Here is a 26,529-nt window from a genome sequence, read left to right on the forward strand (position 1 = left end):
CATCAACTGCCAAGTTGTGTGTGATACCCAGGGCATAATAATGAATGTGTGTGCTGGCTGCCCTGGAAGCTACCACGATTCCCACATCTGGCATCTGACTCAGCTATACCAGACATTTGCCAATGGGGACATCCCACATAGTCACCTAGTGGGGGATGATGGATACGCACTGGAGGCATGGCTGATGACACCCATCAGAAATGTACACACACCCGAACAAGAACTCCATAATGAGGCACACGCACAAACACGAATCATAATAGAGCATGTGTTTGGGATGCTTAAGTCATGGTTCTGGTGCCTGGACACATCCGGTGGAGCCTTGCAGTACTCACCAACTACATGCAACCAAATTGTCCTTGTATGTGCCATGCTACACAATATGATCCAACGGAAACAGCAGCAGCAGGAACAGCATGGGGCAGGGCCACACAGCCCCCCACCAGTGCCAAGGCCTGCACAGGCACAGAGTGAATTGGAGGAAGAACAACCTGAGCCCGCCCCAGTAGGCAGAAGGAGGAGTGCCCAGTATGCCCTGGCCTTGACAAAGAGGCAACGCATAGCACATGCACTGACACAGTAGGGACCCAGGGAATTACACCTCTCTCCGACTCACACATACAATAAAAGGGATGCCCAGCATGACACTACCTGTGCTCAACCATGTATAGGGAGTGTACTATGTCCATCTGACATAGGCAGCCCTGCAGCACCACCCTCAATACTGGGACACTCACAAGGTAACTGACTCACACATGCCAGTTGGGGGGGCACATAACCAAAAACAGTCACAGCCAGCAGGATAGGTGTAGACAAACATAAACAAATGCTGTACTACGGCCTCTGAATGAGCCCTATGGGTAACCTCTCCCCCAGGCCTACACAGACAGACTACAATAGGCCAGGCAGTTGGATGTAAGTTGTGAAGTCTACGAAGTCAGAAACTAATATGTAGGTAGTGAAAGTTAAGATCTGTAGTACACTGGTATGCCTCTAGCCAACACGATAGGTAAGTCCAAAGACTGAAATGGTATACCCAACATACCAGTACAGTCCTAGCAAATGAGTAAACATGTCAGGTGCGCCCCACCATCCTACTTACACTTATAGTAACAGTCAGGTGCCCCCCCAACCCCTGTGTAGAAATGTAGAAACAGTCAGGTGACCCCCGCTATGCAGAAATGTAGCAACAGTCAGTGCCAAATGACCAATGTATACCTTGCAGACACAACATGCTACCTGTCGGTGTACAACACAAAGGTCAGCACCACAGAACAAACTACCTGGACTTGATCCACACATGCAATATAGATGGCCATACTGGGAATGCTCACACACAGACGAATGAAGGCAATGTCAGTCAGCAACATACTGAAAGGTCATACTGGGCATGCTCACACACTTAAACACATGATCGCCATGTCTGCAAACACCAGTGGACCATACATATCTGGCAGTTAAAGTTCTTATTGCAGACACATGTCAGTATGCACCACTCCTGCTTTGCACACACAGTGGATGGGAATACAGACATATATGTAAGGACAACACATTATAATAAGCCAAAGGTAGATGGAGATAGAAGTGTGGAAGAGGGTGACTGTGACACAGAGCAATCTGGGCCTGTCCCACCCAGCACACAGCCAAAGGGTCCCAAACAAATGAGGTGCAGGTGTCACTCGCTGCAGATACTAGCCGTCAGTATCTGTCAGCATGGCAGACTATATGGTGCACGTGCCAGCTATGCAACATGACTGTACAAGGAAGTAGTCATCTAGTAGTTGTATACACGTACCTGTGGCATATGACCACGTGTGTGCCTGCATGTGACATAACAACCCCTACATGAATGGGTTATGGCCCATGCACACACCACCCTCCCCATAGCAGTATCCATGACAAGCCTGCTGAGGTCATCCAGTGTACAATACACCACTGGGAGAGCTGTAGCTCAGTAATCCCCATGGCGCGTCCCATAACTGTGTACTGCTGTAGTGATAAACTAGTTAGGTAGTAGTTCTAACCCCAGACCTGGCAAATGTGTTTGTGTGTCTGTCTGACTGAGTAGAGAGCAATATTTTTTAGGCTGTTCACACTCAGTACAACTCATATGCTCAACTTTGGCAAGGCTGCTGATGCCACTCATCTAGAAATACACCTCTGGGAAAATTATAACCTAATAATCTCCATAGCATCATAACCCAATAATCTCCATAGCGCATCCTGTAACTGTGTACTTCTATAATATGCTAAAGTGGTTAGGTAGATGTTCCAACCCCAGACTTGGCAACTGTGTGTGCGTGAATCTGTGTGTGCATGTGTCTCTGTGTGTCTTACAATCAGAAGAAAACAATGCTTTTTTGGGTACTCACACTCCTTAGAATTCATATACCCAACGATGGCAAGGCTGCTGATGTCACCCACTTAGAAATACACCTCTGGGAAGGTTCTAGCTCAGTAATCTCTGTAGTGCATCCTGTAACTGTGTACTGCTGTAGTATAATCTAGAACTGTGGTAGGGTTCCATCTCCACCCATGTCAGTTCTGGATGTTTTATGTGTGTTCCAATGTCTGTGTATGGAGGAATGCATTATAGGCTACACACTTACAGTACATTTTGAATGCCCTACTTTGGCAATCCTGCTGGTGTCATTCATTGTGAAATACACCTTTGGGGAAGGATTTCTCTAGTAATCCCTGTGGTGTGTCCTATAACAGCTCCATGCTATAGTGTGATATAAACCTTGGTCAGGGTTTCTATACCCACACATCAGTTGCGGATGTTTTGTGTGTGTCTCACTGTCTGTCTAGGGAGCAATGCATTTTAGGCTAGTCACTCACAGTACAGTTGAAATGGCCATCTTTGATAATCCTGCTGATGTCATTCAATGTGAAATACACCTTTGGGGAAAAAGTACTTTAGTAAAGTCCATGGCACATACTATAACTGCGTAGTGCTGCAGTGTAATAAACTAGTTAGGTAGGGGTTCAACTCCCCAACATAATAGGTGTGTGTGTGTGTTTGTAACTCATATCCTGTGCAGAGGTGGTTGTGAGTGCGTGACAGCTGTGGGCAATGTGGAGGAGGTTTTGCTTATTTCTTTTATGGAGGGGCCCTACTATATATCGCAATGTAAACCAGACAAGGATAACAGATGTAAATTAGCTGAGAGGCTGGGGTGCAAAGCCATACCCATACATGTGACATCTGGGCCAGCCACTTGTTTGGCTGTTGGGGGGATGCTATTCATACAAGACATATAGTGTGTGGGGCCTCTCAACCCCATTAACGGTGCATGTAGACATATGTGTATTTGTTAATCTGCCATTATTATCTACAAATGTATGGCGATATATACCTATATAGATTTATACATCTGCTAATATATATATATATATATATATATATATATATATATATATATATATATATATATATATATATATATATATATATATATATAACTATGTCTGTATACACCTACATAGATATATATCTGTGTACATATATGTAACTTGCTGTGTATATGTAGATATATAGGTGTAGACACATATATGTGTCGATTTAGGCATATGCGTGTATATATGTGTGCATATATATTGATATATATGTATATAGTTATAGAAATCAATATATATATATATATATATATATATATATATATATATATATATATATATACATATCTAGATATGTTGTATCTGTTTAGATATCAGTATAGGTACACACACATACATCTAGATGTTGGTATACATTCTCTGTACTGTTGCATGACTGGAGTGGATGATATGTTTCTGCAAATATCACATTGCTTTGTATCTGTCATGGCTTAGTAGTAAATCACTGTGTCCATGGTGTGCAGGGTCCTTGGGTTGTGCATTGCAAGAGCTGTTTATTTTGTTGCTGGGCAGAACACGGCCCATTGGATACACAGTGAATAAGGCACTTTAAAGCAGTTGTAAGCAGGTTTGCACGGGTTTGGGTGGAGCTAAGCAATGCCTACACAGGTTAAGCAATTCAGCAGCTAACTGAGTATAAGAAACTGTAACCAGACATTAGCAGTGCTAACCTCCATGCAAACCCATGCAAACCCATGTACAACTGCATTAAAGTGTCTTAATCACTCTGTATCCATCTGTCCTTGTTCTGCCTAGCAACAAAATAAACAACCTCTGCTAGGTTTGAACCCAGGACCATGCACACCATAGCCCAAGTGATTTACCTCTAAGCCATTCCAAATATACAGAACCATGCTGTATTCACAAGCATATCATCCAGCCCAGTCATACAACAGTACAGAGCATGTATTCCAACATGTAGATGTATGTGTGTGTGAAAATATATTAATGTCTAAAAAGATACAACATATTGATATATGTAAATATATATATATATATATATATATATATATATATATATATATATATATATATATATAGATATACACATACACACATATATGCAAGCAGATATATATATCTATATAGGTATAAACGGACATACATCTGTAGATAAAGTGGGAACATAGCAGAAACATATATATCCACATGCTCCATTAATGGGATTGACAGGCACAAACAACAGACACCATGTACAAATAGGTATCCCCCCTCACAGCCAAACACGTCTGCCCTGCAATACACTACCAACTGTTGCAGATCTCATAACCAGGACCTTACACATTAAGGGCACAAGATGTTAACAGTACTCCATTCCACCTGTATGATGTCAGGCTGGTATCAGTAACATTTCATGCAGTACAGTCAGGCTTATAATGACTCCCATTGTGCAGTCATCTGTTACCTTTGTTAGCCAGAGTCCCATACCATTGGCCTGCACTTCAGAGATGTAGATGCCAAACAATAGTGGTCCCAGGACTGAACCCTGAGGTGCTCCACTTGTCACTTCTCTGGGGATGAATTTGGAGTCAGTTACACCTACAGTTTGGGTTCTGTCAGTAAGCCATGTGGCAACCCAGTGAGTGGTATAGGGATGTATGGCTGGATTAATATGTTAATCTATGTTTCCAGATTGGGGGATGGTGTTGAAGGGCTTGGCGAGGTCCACATAAGCTTTGTGGACTGCCTTACCCTCTTCAACAGCTATGCAGACTGAGTCAATACAGTCAATCATTGCAGGAGATAAGACTGGCCCTTCATGAGCCCAATCTGTGTGGGGTCCAGTGTTTGAGGGCTGCCAATGTCTTTGTTCAAAACATCCCTGATAATGCATTCTGTGGCCATGCAGATTAGGCTTGTCAGACTGATGTGACAGTAGTTCCAGGGATCACAGGTGGATCCCCCCCTTGTGGAGTGGGGTAATTGCAGCTGTGCACCACTCAGTGGGCACCAGGCCTTATGCGAGGCTATGATTATACATGACAGTTAGGTGAGTTGCCATTATATTTTGCAGTTCATGTAGTACACAGCCCAGGATGTTATCTGGTCCCATGGATGCTGTATTTTTAGTTGTGGGTAGTGCATTTCCTGCCTGTGTGGCCATGATTACTGGACAAGGGAACCCTTTACATATTGACATGGGACCTTTTTAGGGTATGAGGGTGTGAATCTGGCACTAAATCAATATGCCAGAATATTGGCACATTCCGTGGGAGCAGTCTATGTAATGCCATTCTGTTGCAGCTCAGAGCACTTCTGAGCATTGCCAGTTAGAATTCGGACATAACTATAGAATGCTGTGTGGTTGTCTGTGGAATCTGTGCTGATTTTAGTTACATAATCAGCTTTGGTGGATTCCATGAAGGATCTCAACATCTTACTGCAGCTGGTAAGGGAGTTGTTTGCATCCTTGGATTATCCTTTTTCCTTCAACAGTGTCTACCATCTGTTGTGTACTCTGTCAATGACAGGAGAACACCAGACTGGCTTGATTATTTGGGAGGTGAGCATCGTGGTTCTATGTGGGATGTCAGGAATCATGCACAAGTGGCTGTACTCATACAGTACCTTAGTGCAGGATTTGTCAGTTGAACTGTCAGCTCCTATCTCCATGGGTGTCACAAACATTGTCACTTCTGCCTTGAGTAGCATGGAGTTGGCCTTGGAGAGATCTTTTACGTTTTACGGACAACTGTATATACATTCCTTTCACATGTTCAGTTTGATTAGCCTATGGTGGGATTACTTTGGTGGAACTGCAGTCCCATGTACTGTTGTGATGGCTGACTGGTTAATTGCTGTGACTGTAGTAAACAGGGTCCTGAGTTCATAACCTGCAAAGGCAGGTTATTTTTGTTCTGGCCAGAACAGCGGTTAATGCATACAGGCTAATTCGGACAATTTAGGTTAGTTACACTCAATATAATTCAAATACCCTAATTTGCCAATCCTGCTGATGTCAATCACTGTGAAGTACACCTTTGGGGAAAAAGTACTCCAGCAATCTCTGGGTTGCGTGCTATAACAGCGTAATGCTATAGTGTGATATGGAACTCTGGTAGGGGTTCTATTCTCACACATGGGAGTTGTGGATGCTTTTGCCTTTGTTCCCATGCCTGTATAGAGAGCAATGCATGTTTGGTTAGTCACATTCACTACAATTCATTTACTCTACTTTGGCAGCCCTGCTGATGTCACTCACTGTGAAATAAACCTTTGGGGAAAGAGCATTCCAATAATCGCTGTGGTGCATTCTGCACTGGCATAGTACTATAGTGCAATAACTAGTTAGGTAGGGGTCCTAATCACAGGTGTGTGCATGTGTGTGTCTTAATATCCACCATGCAATGATATCAGTACATAGTCAGTCACGGGTTTGAAACCCGGGACTGGTAGGTGTGTGACACAAACAGGCTCACCTTTTACCCTCCCAACCCACCCTGACTTATCTTTGCCTCTGTCTGCCTCTCTCACTCCCTCTCTGGTGGATATGGAGACTTACACCTGCTTTGCTTAAACAGCGACATGTGTATTGTCAGTGATGCTCATGATCAGCTGATGGCCTCTGCACAGATTACAGCCCTCCTCTAGCTGATTGCTTGTGGAACAGCTGTGGTAACATTCCCATAGCCAATTGCATGGAAACACACTCCAATATCTAGGAACATCTTGTTGGTGTTGGGCCTTATCATTCACTGTGAGCAGGAAGTAGATCTGTTGTTTGGCAAACAGCATTACAGATGGATTGGGGACTTACCTCTGACAACATACACTGTGTCAACAGGCCAACACACAGGAGGGGGATGTATCTGTCCTGACTACAGACTGTAAGTGCTGCTATACTGCAGTTGGAGTACTATTGGATTAACAGGGTGTGTGTGGATATGGCTGTCCTACATGTTTTAATACTTGTCATGTAAGTGGTATGTTTATGAGGAATCCCCATCTGTAGGGTCATCTGCAGACTGGGCAGTGTGTAGTGCCTTGTGTTACCCACAGAGCACCTCTCTCTCAACTGCAGAAGGTAGTGTAAGGATTGCAGTCAGTAGATGGTGACAGCCGGGAGAGTTACTGATGTCATATCCTTCATAGGACACAAGTTGCATCAAACCCTGTTACAACAGGAAATGTATGAGGTCATCGCAGTGACATGTCAATATTGGGCCTGTGTTTGTGCCTCCAGCCACAACCCTGTCAACCTTTGTACATATGTCATGCAGTAGGGGGTACATATGATCTGTACACGTTATTCAGTGACAGCATATCTGATAAGCCAGTGTGATATCAGACTACTACACATGTTATGTATAGTAGGGGTTATATATGAGGACATAGCCTGGGCATTCTGTGGTTGTGTGTACAGTATTGAGGTATGTGTAAGTCTGGCAATTGTTGACAGTGTGTGTATAGTGCATATGTACCCTGGCCTGTGTAGAGACTGTGGTAGATGTCATTGTTCTTGGTCCTGCTCTATCCGATGTTACATGCTGCTCCACTGTATGTCACCCTATCAGGTTACATGTTTGTAGGTTGAACAAACACATGTTCCAAACCACAGACAGCCATTGGACCACACTGTGTAGTGGCCCAGTATATGTAGGGTTGTTGTGTGAGTGGCTCATATGAGGATGGTGTACATCAGATAGTCCATATACTGTGATAGTACGCTAGCTTACCATATGTGGCTGTGGCTGTGTTAACATTGGTTGTGGTACTGTACTTTCACACAGGTGTCTGTTACTCTGTGATGTGACATGCCTGTAGAGCCTGCTATCTATGCAGGTACATGTGTATTCCCACATAGATGTAGCCCAGTGTTGAGTCAGTCTGCTTGTAGCCTGCACTGTGCTTTGTTACATGCCTAGCAGCTTACTGTACTTCTCCAGTGAGATTTCATGTCCAGATACTTGCCAAATGTACTGCTGCTTGGCCACCATAACCGTTATGTATGTCAGACAAAGCAGTGGGATGCTGTTCAGATATATGTCAGTAACTAGTGGATAGCATGTTGCCATGGCACCTCTGTACCAGCGGTTATTATGTGTCAGGACAGACAGGGGTGTATGAATGCATAACTTATGGGGGTGAATGTATACCAGTATGTACACGTTATACCCATCTACATGGCTGGCAACAGCCACATTGACAGGCCTGGTCCACATGTCTTGCATGTAGGGGTTCTATGTATTCTCCTGGACTGACCCAAGTGTGTCAGACTGTCCACATATATTGGCCATATCGCAGCTGTAGTACACAGCGATGTTACTGTGCTAGCAGTGGTACTGTACTATGATGACCATAGGATGTCTGTAAGTAACCAATGGTGCACATGTTAGCAGATGTGACCTCCCACACACACCATTTCTGTGAAGGCAATCCCTATTATAGTAGCAATAGTCTGCAAATATACTGAGAGGTTGGGACTATTGGGGCTGAGGTAGGGCTCCATTCCATGTGCAGGACATATGTTGAACATATATGTATAAATAAGTATACATATATCCATATATACATGTACACATATACATATCTTGCTTACTGTATGACAACAGTTTTACATATATGTGCCTGTGTTCCAGCCTCTGTCCTCCACCTACATACCAGGCTGTACACATATGACACGCTGTCAGGGTTTGTTATGTAGTGAGCTGTGTGTATGTTATGCTGTCATTCCTGCCATCACTCCACTGCTGTTGTGTCTCCCCACACATACTGGGGCGGGGGGGGGGTTGGGGCCATATATGTGTGGGTTTCACCTACACAATACATGTATGCCCTAGTGCATTCCAGAGGCCAGTGTATGTTACAGTGGTATATGGCCCAGTATTAGTGAGTGTAGGGGGTGCACCATGACTAACCTAGGCTGTTGCAACATGTGTGGGTATCTGGGATAGGCTGCCTTAAGGTATCTGGATGTACTTTACCATACAATCCACCTTGGTTAAATGCAGGCCTACTACCTCCTGCCATACAGGATGTTCTGTTTGCCAGTGTGATTGTGATGGTGTCAGGTATGCCTTGTTATGTAACAGATATATCCCACTGTGTCAGCTGGGGTCTGTCCCCCCTAGGGATTGTGTACAGAGTGCAGACAGAGGCTACTGACCTATACATCTGCATTACGTACTGGTGATTGTCTGGTATACTGTGGCTCAGTCTTTCATTACTAATGTACTACTTGGAGGCCTCAGCCTGGACGCAACATATGTCAACCTTTCCAGACTACTGTCTTAGTGTAACTGTTTCACAGTTGCATTACACTGCTCATATGGATGTCAGTGTTTAAACAGCTATATGACATGGCATATGCAACTGTCATAGTACACACATAAAGCTTTCACATTCATTCATGCACACCTGTGTGTGGTGTTATACCCTTTGATATCTCTGTGGGTATATGTTGCAGATTATGAATGTCATTTGTATGGGTGGCTCATACAGTTTCCAGTTGGTAAGGTGGTAACTGTAGGAATATTGGCTGCTCCATATTGTGTGCATGTACTGCATATGTATATTACTGTACAAATCTCTGTGTGTGTATGTGTAGTTATATATATATATATATATATATATATATATATATATATATATATATATATACACACACACACACATATATTTATATATATATATATATATATATATATATATATATATATATATATATATATATATGTAGATACCCCTGTATCTGCATATATGTGTCTGTGTATATGTATCCTAGGGATAGCCATGTTGTGGCTGTTCCTGGTTATGTGATCTGCAACACTTGGTACTGTATTACAAGGGGGTCGTGTTTGGCTGGGGGGTAGACCTATACATACCAGACGTATATTGTGTGGGGCCTCTCAACCCTATTAATGTTGCATGAGGACATATATGCCGTATATATTTAGACATGTAGATGTGGACATATATATCTATAGATGTAGGCATTTGCATGTTTATATGTTCATAAATATTTATATGTGTATTTATATATATATATATATATATATATATATATATATATACATATATATATATATATATATATATATATATATATATATATATATATATATACATACATATGTCAATATGTTGTAACCATTTATTTAGACATTAATATATTTACACACACACATACATCTACATGTTGGAATACATTCTCTGTACTGTTGAATGACTGGGCTGTATGATATGTTTATGAATGCATCAAGGATATGTATATCTGCAATGGCTTAGTGGTAAATCACTTTGGCTATGGTGTGCAAAGTCTTGGTTTTATCCTAGCAGAGGCTGCTTATTTTTTGCTAGGCAGTACAAGGGCCATTGGATACAGTATGATTAAGACATTTTTGAGCAGTTGTAAGTGGGTGTGCGCGGGTTTGCATGATGGTAAGCACTGCCAACCTCTGCTTATGTTTTCTTACAGTCAGTTTGCTTCAGATTTCTCAACCTGTGTAGGCATAGCTTACCCTCGCACAAACCCATGCAAACCCGCTCACCACTGCTCAACAGTACTTACTGCCGCTTACCCCCATGCTAATTCCTTTAAAAGAAAAGAAAAAGAGGTTGATAAGAAAGTGGTGAAAAATGGGGCACAAAGAGGGAAAGACAGTAGGGAAAATAGCTAGGCATATGTAAGAAGGGTATAGGAAAGGTCCATAGCTGCCCATTTCTTCTACAGCAACAGCTGTGCATATAAACTATATTTGCAGGTACTTTTGGTCCCTCAAACCCCTGGGAAAGGGATGAGAACAACTTATATTCATTGTGATGCCAATTAGACCAGATTACATATGTCCAGTGGACACATGTGCAAAATGGACAGCTATGTATGGGGTGAGATGTTTTTGTGGGAACAGATTGCCCTTTTTGTTTTTTTAGGTGAGAATGGGATGTTGGTGATGGGTGCTAGTTATATTTGGGGAGGGAGGTTGGGTAGGTTAACAGACAAAACGCACAAGACGCATACAGGGCCGGTATATGACACATGTGGGGGGTAAACACCTTGGACAGGGAGGGGTGTTTGGAAGTCGCAAGCCCATGAGCCCCCAACTGGAAACAGTGGGACTGAGGTCCCCACCCATGGGCAATCACCACTGTACCTTCACGGCCCCAAAGGTGTCTGTGCTGGGGGCTGTGTAGGATGGGCAGGCTCACCCTCTAATAGTGCCACTTGGCCCTCAAGCTGGTGTAGATGCTCTCAATACTACAGATCAAGCTCCCTATGCACCACAGCCAGGATCTGATGATGGGTGACAGGTTCCCCCTCCATGCCCGCTCTGAGGGGTGGGGGTGAGCCGCATCCCCTGCAGCGGTTCCTCCTGATGGTGGTGCAGATCCCATGGAGGAGGAGGCCCCAGGCTGGGCCCCAGATGTGCTGGTCCCCGGTACCATGGTCAGCTGAGGTGGGACAGGTGGGTCCGCTAGGACCGGCCTTCCTACACGAGCTATGCTGTTGCAGGTTTATGGCAGATATGGGTTAGTAACAGTCAACAGCACTCAGGATTAGTTATAACAGCATGCATAGGTATTCCCATTAACCTGACACACCAAATTTAACACAGTTGCAGAGCAAGCAGAACACATGCATATATGGAACAACAGTGGCCATTACAGGAGCATGCGGATTTCATTGATGGCAACAGGCTACCAATATGGGTGTATTTTAACATGGCACATGCATAAAAACAAATGTGACTATTTATTAACCATTAGGACATATGTCTTAAAAACGTTTGGAGTGCACACATACCAGTTGAGGAGTGTCATTGGGTTATTATGCACATATGGTAGGGGTGAGATAGAGGATTCAATTAACAACTAATATATCCTTGTAGTTTTCACAACATTCTTAGTCACTGCAGTGATCTTTCCCTTACATGTATTATTACACTACCCAATGGCCTTATATTTTACACTGGTATGTTTATAGATTATTATATACGTGACCTGTGCCTTAAATGAAGGCGTGACAGGCTGCAGGTGTTAATGCAATATATGTTGAGAATTACTGTCATACACATTGGGTGAGGTGCTAGAATGACAGTTTTTTTTTCATATACATTCTCTGACTATGTACACATTTGACTATCAGTTATATGTCATTGACAGCTGTCTACATTTCTTGGATCATCACACTGAATTTGCAGTGAAACAGGGTACCAAGTTGGAGATATGGGCCATTTATCTGGACATGCTAGACAGATTGGAAGAGTTGTGGGGTATAAATATGCAAACAACTTACAATTTGAACATTCAAGCAAATTCTGTGCAGTTGTTGGGTGTAATTATGCATATAGCTTTCTATCTGAAAATGGTATTACAGTCTGTATGGTTGTGGGGTATGATTATGCATACAACTTAGTAACACTCTCAGGAGTCAAACCCCTGCTGTGTGTGACTATTATTGCTAACATCACAGTACACTGTGCTATCAGGGAATTGATGTACAGCTTTCGACTGTTTCCTATCTAAGTCTCCCTAACTCGTAAGATATGATTGACCTCTTGGCACTTCCAAAATTGTTATGCATAACTTCATACCCATTTTATCTGCATACCATGGTGTTGGTGACACTGCTTAAGATACAACAGTACTATTTATAGTATGGAGCAGATCACAAACATATGAGAGAAGAGTAAACAGAAGCACTCCAGGGGTTATACCTTTATTCACAGACTATTAACACATTTATTTCTACTGGTACAACACTTTTGTAAGGCTCTTATAATCTTTGTTATGACAGTACATGCAGACTGATTACTAACCTGCCTTGCAACGCAGCCTTTTCAGCCTAGCATCATGGGCTTGCTGGTTCACAGCCCACTCATCTGCAGCTGCCAGAGAAATGCATTGATATTTAGCCATACCTATCCATAGTATACACAAGCTAGGCAATTATTTACTACTTAGTATAATGCGTACTTAGTACTGGGGCATTAGTCATCTGCTGATACTCCTGGATCCACTGTTCCAGGACATCTCCCCTCTGCCGCTTCAGGTCAGCATGGTGGTGCCTGACCTGCTCACCAGTCTGGGGGATAGCTGTGGCACTGTTGAGGTCACAGGCAAGACAGTCCCAGGCCTCCGTTTTGTACTGCGAGCCCTGGTACTGGCCCTGTAGTAGTCTCTGATTATGATGTTTTACCAGGAGCCATACAATGAAGTTTGACACCTAGATGCCCCAGCACTGCACTCTGGATCGAGTGCCTTCACCCACGCCATTTTGCCTGCAATGGAAGCTACAACCAGTTATGAGACGTATTCCCGCCTGTGGGGTTTAAATACGGCCATTTTTCCACACTTTGCCACGATTGGCCAGTTTTGAAAAATGCTACGCTATGGGCACACCTGCTTACATAAGGTTGGCACTGTTTAAAGATGTATACCGCTATGGAGATTGAAATGGCTCCCCTACACACTGCTTACACTTACTAACATGAGCTGTGCTCAGGTTAGCATTGCTTCATAGTTGATTATCACTATATTTGACATTTGGCAATGATTTATTCTTCATTACAGGTTATATATGTGTCTGGTATCTGTGATTCATGTGTACATACACTGTATGGGGTCCTGGGAACTTCGATACTTTATTACCATAACACCTCAAATCTATGCTTACTATAGTACTCCAGTTAGCATATTTATGTTCTGTGGCAGGGTATCCAACATCACACTGTACATAAATTCAGTTCACATGTTTGGTTTGATTTTCCAGTGGTGAGGATTAGTTTTCTGATACCTCATGTATATCTATTGCTATGATGGCTTAATGGTTAACTACTGTGACTATAGTATACACGGTTATGCATTTGAGCCTTGAAGAGGCAGTTTATTTTGTTGCTGGGCAGAACATGGGCCATTGGATCCAGAGTGATTAAGGCACTTTAAAGCATTTGTGAGCAGGTTTGCGTGGGTTTGTGCGAAGGTAAGAACTGCTATCCCAGTTACAGTTTCTTACACTCAGTTAGCTTCTACTTTGCTTAATCTGTGTAGGCAATGCTTATCCCCACGCAAAACACACTTAAATACACTTACTAGTGCTTATATATGCTTACTACTCTTTATTTGTACTTAAACCTCCTTACTAGTGCTTTATTCATTATGACACTGACTTCACATGTACATTTCATACAGTACTCCAGTTCACATTTAAATGTTATTATGTAGGTTATACGGAAAAAGATGTAAAATTATGTTCATATACAGATTTCACATGGAAAATGATATGTCCTGCAGTGGGACTCAAACCGGGAATGTCTGTTCATTAGGTGGATGCTTTAACCACTACACTCCTGCTATGTTGCTTCAACTTGCATATATATATTCCTTGTATCCTCTTCAGCCTTTTCAGCTGCTTTAACCATAACTAGGGGATAGGCACACCTGCACACCTATGGTTAACTGTACTCGGGGCTTTAAAAAAATAAATAAAAGGGTCTCTTCATTTTATTTAAATGTACTGTTGCTGTTGAACACATGGGGATTGTTGATGGGGATATGCGGACATCTATGAGTGGTCTCGCTCATTTATTTACACTTTCTTCTGTTCTACTTTGCAGGGGTGTGTTAATTCTGAGATCTCTGTTCTCAGACATGCCCCCTGCACTCATCCAGGCTCCGTGTAGCATTAGGAGTTCAGGCAGTGCACCTTCATTAATATGCATGGCACGCTGCCATCCTCCTCTTAAACTGCCGCTTCTGTGCAGGATTAGAGTAGTCCTGCACGGAAGTTTAGTAAATCTGGGGAGTGGTGTCAAGTCCAGAAGTATGGACCATGATATTCAGGTTAGTGTTTCCTTTATTGTAAAAAACACATTATAATTTTTGCATACAGTGATATCAGTGGGCTATGCTGTGTGGGGCACGGTCTGCTGTCATTGTTCACTGACATTCTTTATTTTTTTCTTTTAGAAAAGTTCCTCACATTATTGTTAGTTAAAGTCATGGCTCAGTACTCACTGAATTCTGTTCAATGATGTTATAAGGCATCAAATAAATATTACTCACATTTTTCTCTGCTCTGATGAGTAAATTCTGCTTTAGTGCTTTACTTAAGTATAGAAGTAATGAATATCCCCACCATTTCAATATTAGTTAAAGCACTGAAATTGAATGAAATCACATTATATTATATTATATTATATTATATTATATTATATTATATTATATTATATTATTATTATATTGTATTGTATTAGATTAGATTAGATCACATTATATTATATTTATAGCATTTTTTCTGAAATTCTGTTTGCTGTAGTACTGCATATCAGATTATTTTTATGTTGTCATACACAATAACTTGTGAATTCAGGGACATAAAAATATAATTTGAGTAGCAGGGATGGTGAAGTGATAGTAGCATAAATTTACATGGCAGGTTATTCATTTGTAATCTATAATTCTCTTGTTATTTTTCTCCTTAAAATGTGTGTATTAATATTTTTATCTGGTGTGCCACCATACTATGCATCATTGTGATTGTGACATTATTCACACTCTGTGCCACTTCCAAGAAGTGCTGGAAACCTTTACCTATACTTCACTGGACTCTGACCATTTCTTGCTGACTCTCTCTGGCAGTGCTCTAAGCCCTAACTAGTGTTTTATGTGTTTACTAGGGTAGCTGCAACAAATTCTTGCACCTGTCTTTCCTAGAAAGATTGAAAGCTCTATCACTGTATTCTGTTTCCTACAGACTACTAATGGTGATCTATGCCTGACCGACAGAGTAGTCTCTGATCCAGTCCTGATGGAAATGTGCCGCTTTCATAAATCAAACCTCACTGGGTCCACTGTGTCACTCATTCCAAGGATCTTAGCCTAGCCTTTGATTTAAATAATCCATATTGGAGAGATATATGTCTATCCCTTCTCTGGAACAAGCGTGCCATTCACATGAAGCAAAGCCATTCCCTGACTCTGTTTGAATGCAACTTAGATCGACGGATGGATAATCATAAATTTACTTCTGGGGTGGTGCCTATGTCTCTCATGGACACAGGCAGTTGATATTAAATACCATAGCATAGGCACATACCTCTGTGAACTTCATTCATGGGGCTATTGAAAATTTGGAAACTTGGGTTAAATATGGCTAAGCTTGTAAGAGTACTGCTAATAGCCTAGAAATCTACTATGAACCCATTTGTGAAGTTGTCTCTGTGGAAACTCTTACCTTTGAATGTCAAAGCCATGGACTAAAACTAAATGCCAAGAAATGCATAATAGTATCCTTTGAGAAGTCATCTATCCCTGGTAACTATCATATTGACAACACACCCCTCAGAGTAGACCCAGTAGTCAGGGACTTAGGTACACACATAGATAATAATCTAGCCTTTAATTATCACATGTGTACAGAGGTGAGGAAATTATTCTATGTTGCACAACTTATAAACAAAGGTATGGCATCAAAGTCCAAGGATGTCATTGTTCCACTGTATTTAGCAATCATCAGACCTGTCATTGAGTACAGTGCCCTCTTTGGTATGTACCTAACCAGGCATATCCAACAATTGGAATGTCCACAGACGTTTCTCACTAAAAGAATACAGGGCATAAGTAATATGCCCTATGCAGACTGCATCAAACACATATCTATGTATTCTGTCTCCTACAGGCTTTTGAGGGGAGATCTATGCCTGGCATACAGGGCATTGTCAGACTCCACTCTGATGGACCTCCTGCATATCCACATAACAAACAGCACCAGAATTACCCATTATAAAGACTTAAACCTTGCCTGTGATATAACTAGGACCTGCTGGAGAATTAGGTATGTATCCCAGAGACTTCCCCATCTATGGAACAGGCTCCCCATCCATGTTAAGCAGAGTTCCTCCCTAGCCCAATTCAAGTGCAACTTGGATAATTGGATGGGATACCAGAAATTCATCCCTGGTTTGGCACCTGTGTCTCTAACTGACAGAGGTAACCTGTAAATGATTCATATTTCAGGCCAATGCTTACACTTATCAAGGGTATCAGAACTTGTCTGAGATTTGGGATGCATGGCTAGGCTTAAAAAGGTCCTTGTGGACGTTAACCTAGTAAACACCTATCAACCTATGAACCTATGAAAGTGTTCTTCTTTCTTTAGGGTTACTGGTGTTGAGGTGCATGGCTGTTCCTCCTTAGAAAGCAAAGTTTACTGTCATGTGCATGACTTTGTGATGCATTGTCATTTCCTTCAGAGTTACTACCATTTTGTGGGGCCTGAGATCCTGCTATTAAACATGGGGGATGCCTGCTACATTCCTTAGTCTGCTGCATAAATGCAACTATGTTATCATCAGCAGCAGCATCAATTCTGCTTTTAATATCCAGATTTGTTGTTATAGTAGAACTATGTTTCTAATGCTGACCCTGTAAAAATGCTTTGAAAACATTACTAATAATATAATAGCATAGATTATTATATGCGTATGAAGAGGTGAGTTGGATTACCATGCACACTGCCTTCATTCTCATTCTGTTCTGATGTACAAGGTTCACCTATAAATAATTATCACGTTTAATGTGATCATTCCTTGCCAGCATTCAATTATTTACACAGCTATATATCACTGTTTTTATACCAGCATTCATGAGCAGATGAGTGTTGATGCTACAGACTGCCACTCACTGCATTAATGTCAATAAGTACTTGATTCCAAGCCTTGGCCCTCATTACTTGTTTGGGGTCCCTTTTCAAATAAAAGTTTTCCATATGTCCTATGAGCTTCCATGAGCATGTAATTTTCCTCATGGCTGAAGTTATCCTTTATCTGTTTTGATCCTTAAATCAACATGAAGTAATGATGGAAAATGAAGTGGCCACAGTGACACAGTGAAAAATCTTTAAGGTAATCAGCTTTGAAACTACAATATACTAGCCAAGTGTGACTGTCACCCTGTTAAAGAACACAAACCATATAATTAGAGTCTATATCACCAAATCTAAACGTGACATACCCGAATACCTAATCATCAACACATTAACATCCAATTACGAAAACTACGAATGGCCACTTCAGCAAATTTTTTCCCAGAGGAAAAAAATCTCTTGGCCGACCAAACCTCAAACACACCACTGTCAAACCCTACAAAAGTGTGGGTGGGCTTCACCTCCCACACTCCAGATGTGGGGGGCACACCCTAACTAAATATACCAACTCCGAGATCACTATACAGTGGAGAAAAGGGCAAGTTCCTGACTATGGCCAAGCCATTTTTTTCCCCTGGGAAAAAATTTGCTGACGTAGCCATTCATACTTTTCGTAGTTTGATCAGTATGTGTTGATGTGGAAGTGTTCATGTATGTCACGTTTCGACTTGCTGATATCAACCGTATAATTATATATAGACATCCAAATTTAGCAAAGTAAAATTGAGATATATTATTTGCAGTGCATTCAGGTCATTAAAGCAATCAGTTTTATGCCAAAATGCATCTTTCTCCACCCTCTGCCATTGCCATTTATTCACAATACTGACATTTTTTTTTTATTCATCACCGTCAGTCAGAAATCTCCCACTAAACACACATGCATGTTGATGTTCTTACCACTGCAGACATTCACAATTAAATGACTGCATATATGCCGTGTATAAACAGTCACTAAATAATACCAAACTAATTATTATTTTCAGTGATCCATTATAATTTCCCCTGCTTCTATGGTGAAACCCCACTTATAAAAGACACAAATTCCATCAATCATTCATTGCCATCATAGCATGTATACCATAAATGTAAAAGCAACATTTTCTAACTTTAAGTCATTAACTCCACTTAAGAGTTTCATATTAAATTTTAATATTTTTAGAAATGTTTTCTTACTTTAAAAAGTCTGCAGTATGCTAAGATGTTTGGTGCCTACCCAAGGTATTGGAAAAGCAATATGGCAATGTTCAACTTTTCCATATAAATTCAGGGCCATTTATATCAGTTTTATGCAAATGAGGTAGGTTTTTATTTATCTCTATGTGTTGTAGTTGTAAGCAAACTTGTACAGCAATGTATGGGCTTAACATCAGTCTTAGACGATCAATGAACACATGTGCAGACTAATATAAATATGCCAAGGTAAGACATGAATGGCCTTAGACTAACCTAAATAAAAATATTGTTAAAAAATTGAGTCATTGGAATGACATTTTCCACCAATATAAAGTATAATCCTTGCCCATCTAGCATCATCTGTCACACCTTGGCACCTTGAATAACTCATAAGTTCCTAAAACTTGTAAATAGTACACATAATAATATTTATTTCTCCCTGTAAAAATAAATAAATATCAGGCATGCATAATAGGTATTTAGGTGGAATACTCCAAAAAATGCGTCTTATACAATGACTAGCAGCAGGAGCAACTGTGAATCATATACCTAACAGTCATTCAATCTATTTCATCTTTTTTCTGGCATGTAAGTGAAAGATGACTGGTTTCCTTTAAGAGATAAATGTATGTGACAAAGCATTTTTGGTTAAACCATACTTACCAATAATATCAATATCTGGTCCAATGCCCCTACTAGTTAACTATATTTGGTTAAAGTGATGTCACACCCCATAGGGAGTGGTTCTAAACCTGAGAAATACAGCCCTGGCCAGACTTTCTTCATTCTGGTTCTGACACTTCATGCCATGGCATTACCAGTGAAGACACATGGATGCACTCCAAGCTGGTCCAACAGAGACCCTTATTAGGCATTATCTTTTCAATGATTAATATCAATGTGTGCAGATGTGACATCTCCTGGAAGAAAATAGTGCTGTCATCATTACGATGATGTGCAAAAGTGTAGGGCTGACTAGAGGCCAAGTAGGTAGACCAAGTAGTGGAGAGAAGGCCAGAGTTATATAGTAAGCACAAAACATTATTTCTTAATGTTCACTAGTTTATTGGGTTATATTAAACATAAAATGGTATAACATCTTTGCATAAATTGAGGTATTTACTGAAAAGTTAATGTGTAACTGCAAATATTACATGCAATGCTACTATGCATCTTTTAAAAATAATGCAGGTTATATGTTAACATAATTTTCTTAATAAATGTGAATGTGACACGTTTACTAAAATAGTAATCAAATAAATCAAAATAAATAAATCAAATCAAAAACATAGTACATGTGCTGCATTACATGAAGTAGTTCTTTATGCATTTACAAAGACTGAAAAATTGCAATTATACAACGACCCCCCATTAATATTCAAAAATGTGCACGCTGATTGGTCAGCGTGCACGTTGTAAATCAGAGTTATAGTAATGGAAAAAGGTCCGGTCGCCCGGACTTTTTCCATTACTATAACTCTTTTTTTTACAGCAATAGAGAATGAAAAATCTCCGTTGCTTCACACTGTCTCGCTATGTTAAACTCGCTTAACATAGCGAGACAGTTTGTAAAAAGCAATGGAGATTTTGCTTTCTCCGTTGCTTTTTTTTCAAAACTGTCTCACTTTGTTAAATGGGTTTAGCATAGCGAGATAGCTTTAAAAAAAAGCAATGGAGATTCTCCTTTGCTTTATTTAAAGCTGTCTCACTATGTTAAACCCATTTAACATAGCAAAACAGTTTGTAAAAAGCAACGGAGATCATGCTTTCTCCGTTGCTTTTGCCCGCAGCTCTGATGTTCTGCATAGGCATACACATGCGCAGTACATCAGAACTGCTGCAGAATACCAGACAGTTGTGGAAGGGCAGCAAGGAGACATTATACAATGCCATTATTTAAGAAAAGTAATTATTTTTTTTCTTAAATAATGTCATTGTATAATAGCAATAACCCACGCCTGGGTATGAGTAATGCTGGATATACCCACGGTTGGCTTTGTTTAGCCACTCGGGCTTCGCCCTTGTGACCAAACCACACCAACCATGGATAAATCCAGCATTACCCACACCTAGGCATGGGTTATTGCTATATTATACATTTTAATTTAATTTATTACTCTTTCATAATTGACTTAATATTGAAACTACATGAAGCCAGTTTGGTCACAAAAATATTACTGTAACAGTTGCTTAGCAAAAGTATTGTAACTGCACATATAACGAGGATGTAGTCTTAGTCGACACAACACCCTGGTCAGAGAGGAGGTGGTGGAATGGCAATTAAGGGTTGATGTGCCAAGTGAATGACCAGGACAAACTTTCCTGAGAAATAAGTACTTGTTTTATGTCTGTATTACATATCAAATCAGAACCATTTGTACAGCAAAGGAAATGCAAACATCTATGCATTGCCACATTTCTCTGTTTGTGAATAACTTCTATCTAAACTCAGTGTTACATGCACACCATAGCATTTTGAATGTAACATTCCACCCACATAGCATATATATTAATTTTTCTCTTGCATAACAAGCAATATTGACACACCATTATAACAAATCATAAAGGTATGTGTGTGTGTGTGTGTGTGTATATATATATATATATATATATATATATATATGGGTCTACTTCTAATGACCGAAACGCCGATTCGCCGACAGTGAAATAACCGACGCCAGAAAACCGACAACACACAAACCCGACAACGCGAAACACCGAACACCATAACACCGACACACTACACGTAAACAACACAGTACACTACAACACATATCCACTAGCCCTAACCCAAACCCTAACCCTAAGGTCCGACACTACCGCACACTCTCCCTACCTGCACCCTAACCCTAACTCACTTACACACCCCAAACCCCAAGCTCCGACACTACCGCACACTCTCCCTACCTGCACCCTAACCCTAACTCACTTACACACCCCAAACCCCAAGCTCCGACACTACCGCACACTCTCCCTACCTGCACCCTAACCCTAACTCACTTACACACCCCGAACCCCAAACTCCGACACTACCGCACACTCACCTATCACACACCCTAACCCTACATCCCTGAGTATTGCACACTTACCTGTCCGCTCCCTACTCCTAAATCCCTCACTATCGCATACTTACCAGGTCGCTTACACATTCCCTTGTCGGTCTTCCGTCTGTCGGGATTCGAGCGTGTCGGTCAACTGCGTTGTCGGTCGCTTCGTGTCGGTTATTTCCTGTCGTGAATCGGCGTTTCGGTCATTAGAAGGAGACCCATATATATATATATATATATATATATATATATATATATATCTGTGTGTGTGTGTGTGTGTGTGTGTGTGTGTGTGTATACATAACCGAGTACTATAGTGAATACATTGTCTAGTATATGGATCTACTTCTAAAGCTCAAAGTTTCAAAACCTTGAACTTCAAAACGGACCACACCAGAAGATTGCAGTTTTGATACTTTGAAAACGAAATAAAAAAAAAAAATAAAAGCCATTTTTTTATGTGTTTGCAGGGAGGCAAGCTCCCTCCCCTGTACCCACACACCCCCCCTACTAGATAATATACCAACTCTGAGATCACATTACCATGAGGATAATGGTAGAGAACCTGTCCTGTGCTGTATGGCGATCTCCATTCAAAACATTTGAAGTTTCAAAACTTCAGTTTTCTGGTCTTGGTGTTTTGAAGTTTGAATTTTTGAAAATGAAATGACATGTAAAATAATGTGCTGATTTATTGTGTATTTTCCCCGTTGTGTCTCCCTACCACCTTTTTTTTTGTTTTTATTATTTTAATTATGAATTTTTTTCTCCTTTATTATTAGTTTCTCTTCCATTTATTTTACTTTCTTCTTTTTTTACAGATTCAAGTCCCCCAGGAGTGGCCCAAGCATGTATCTCCAAGGTTAGGGAGTGCTTATCCTCGGGCCATTCAGCGACATCCTCACAGGGTCAGGGCAGTGCCACTGGCATGTGATAGCGTGGCAAGCCTCAAAGAAAGAGGACTTTGGAATTTGATAGAGGATGTACTGGAGCAAGAAGTAGACAGAAGGATTTAGTATGCTGAAGCCTCTCTTCAGCATATTGAAAACATGCCCACTCAGTTGTTGCTGACCACTGTACCAACACAAGCCACTACCCCCACTCAACAGAGGTGGGGTCTTCCACAACACCACCATCTAGCAGTGGATGTGTTTGAGTCTCTGTGTACTGGGGACTTCTGCACCAACTCTTCCTCAGTCCTTCTTCCCTTATTCTTTGTCCATTACCATCTTACCTGTTTCTTACCCATAGTACCATCTCAAATAAACAATATTAAAAAAATAGGAGTGATCTAAACCAGATCAAAACATAATGCCCATCCTATCCTCCTTCTTCTAGTACAAACCCTCTTGATGTTTTCCATGTGTGTTTCCCTCTTTGTTTCTCTACCATTTTTTTCAATCTTTCTTATCTCCCCTTTTTATTCTTTAAAGAAGCCATCAGGGTACCCACAAAAGGATAGCCTATATAAAACATTATAAACCCCTTTATTTTTTAAAAATGTCGATTAAAACTGTTGCACAGTCCATTGCTTGCCTCTAACCTTTCAAGCATGACTGCACATAGCCACACCCACTTGTGATACTTAAAAACAAAGTAATACAAAGCCTCAGGCTGTTACATCTTACTCTGCGATTTCTTAAATCTGATTTGTATATAGTTTATGCTCTTGTTAAAAAGAAGCATATTTTTAAAAGGAGCTTCATTTCTTCTTATTCATAGCAAACTACGTGCACTGAACTTATTTCCATATCTATCTACCTGTGTTAATCACAAACTTAATCACTAGACGTGTGCAAAGACCAGACTATGAATATCAGCCCATATCTTGAACTTATTGATGGCTTTCTGCAGGAAACATTTGTTGTTCATACTTAACTCAGAGGTATACTTTTCTATACCATGTATAAAGTATAATAAACATAGTATCTGGTAATGCTTTGTAACTAAGTAGTTAAAAATAAATGTTTTCACTGTCATACCTTTTGACAAACGTAGTGAGCATCATAGATTAGTTTATTTAAATAAAACACAGCGTGTTGTTTTATTTATGTATTATTTAAGTCATGTATTAATCTGTCATTCCCTGTACTCTGCTGAGTTTCTCAAGATTCCAAGAATCTAGTGTCAGCCAACAAATGGAAATGTTTTGCTAATGCCAAGTAACACAGGCAATGAGAAAATCCAAATAGCAGTAACAAAATCAAATGGAAATAGTTAGTATGCCTATAGAGACCTAGCTTTTTCTTGAAGTAAATCCAGTTTGATGGTTTTATGTACCCTAGATAGGCCTCATGTGTATAACAAATATTCCTAGCAGTACATGTTTCAGGGATTAAGGTTGTAAATGCTACTCATCAGGACAACAGGTTGCTTGAAATGCAACTGAATATTTCCTGAGTAAGATCACTCATCCTAGGGCCTCGTGAGTACAGAAAATGGATACAGTAAAAGATTAAAGTAGACAATGCTCTGTTTGTTAATGGATAATTTTCCTCTTGCAACAGTTGTAGGCCAGACAAATATGTCACTATTAGAAAATCAGAACTTAAAGATATCAGGTTTTGCTTAAGATATAATATGTTTCTGAAAGCAAAGGAGTCTCTCAACAAAAAAGACAGTATCATGAACTTTCAAGAAAAGTATAATCCATAAGAGCATATGTTCTGCAATGGCCAATTGAACTGTTAAATTAAGCATATAAAGCATTTGGCAAAGACTATCACAAATAAACTACATCTGATGCCTAATAGGATCCATATGGTGTTATAAAATATTAAACTTCTTAGAGTATATGTAGAAAATATTTAAGTCTAAACAAATAATTTAAACATTTAACACATTTATTGGTCTAATTGTTATTCTAAACTCATGCATGCTGTGCATGAGCATTATTTTAAAAAGTTATTATTATTATTATTATTATTATTACTACACTTTTTACAATATGACATTATGGATATGATTGAGAGCTATCAGTTGAGCTGCAAGAATTTAATATTCCCTTATATGGCAATACATGCCATTTGCAGGGACATATGTTCACAAATAAAATATAAAAATAAAACCTGGCAGTTGTCAGTGGTTCCATTTAATATATCATTTATATTTAGAATACTATGAATTATGTTTTTAGATAGATTAACAGTGGGTTGGTAATGTACAAACAGCATAAAAGTTGTAAAACATAATTATCTTAAACTTAAAATGACATTACATTCTCTAAAGCATGTTTAGCTTCATTTCAAGTATGAGGGTATAATATAAGATAGACCATGACACTCTGCATAATGAATCCTTAAATCAATACAGAAAACACTTAGCCTTATCATTTGTTTCATTATAGTAACAAACAATGTATAATCTAAATGATTTGCATTCTTTAAGAATATGTAAGGTGAGCAAGCATTTTGTTGTCACCTTGTTATCATGTATTAAGGGCAGAGAAAATGAATGGTTAGAAATTTCTGAAGGTGAAGAAGAAATAAAGTAAAGACAGATAGTGGAAGTCAAATAAATGACGTGCACTAATTCAAGGACGTGCAACTCATCTTTTACACTCTGCAAGGCTCTGATAACTCTGAAAGGATTGCATACATGAGAAGCACTGTTACACGTCTGACTATGCAAACAGGCCTTTCAATGATATGCACCATGTAAATAAGCAAAAACATGTTAGTCAGATTGCCACATGGATTCATAAACAGCTTTGACAATGTGAATACCCTAGAGGAGCTTTGCAGGACAGTGTTTCTGAGTTGTGATTGTTGTCTATGTACACACTTACACAGCTTGTCCAGTGTCAGGAACTTTAGGGCAGGGATGAGATTCACTGTGCATAACTACAAGAAATGGTCAAGATATAATAGTGTGGAATGTCAGAAGCTACATACATTTTTCATGCCACTGAATCACCATTAAACTGAAACCTCACAATTTAATCATAAAAGTGAAATGTGTGTGACATGGGTTTGGGGCAGACTCTAAATCTCATTCAAAATATTGAAACTGAAGCATAGAAAAAGTTATAATCATTTTTTTTTCATTACAACTTCTGCAATTAAATTGTTTGCTCTTCATATCTTCTTTAAGTTACCAGTTTTTAGTTGATTAGTAGTGTTACTGCTGACGTCAGTGATTGGAATTACAAGAAAAGAAAAGAAAATAGCATGTTCATTTCTTATATGTACTGCATATCATTGCAGTATGAAATGTATCGGTGCAGATCAAACTGTTACTGCTAAAAACAAAATGCTGTCCTGC

The sequence above is a fragment of the Protopterus annectens genome, chromosome 4.part1 (assembly GCF_019279795.1).
Source record: "Protopterus annectens isolate FY-2018-M chromosome 4.part1, PAN1.0, whole genome shotgun sequence".
Lineage (NCBI taxonomy): Eukaryota > Metazoa > Chordata > Ceratodontiformes > Protopteridae > Protopterus > Protopterus annectens.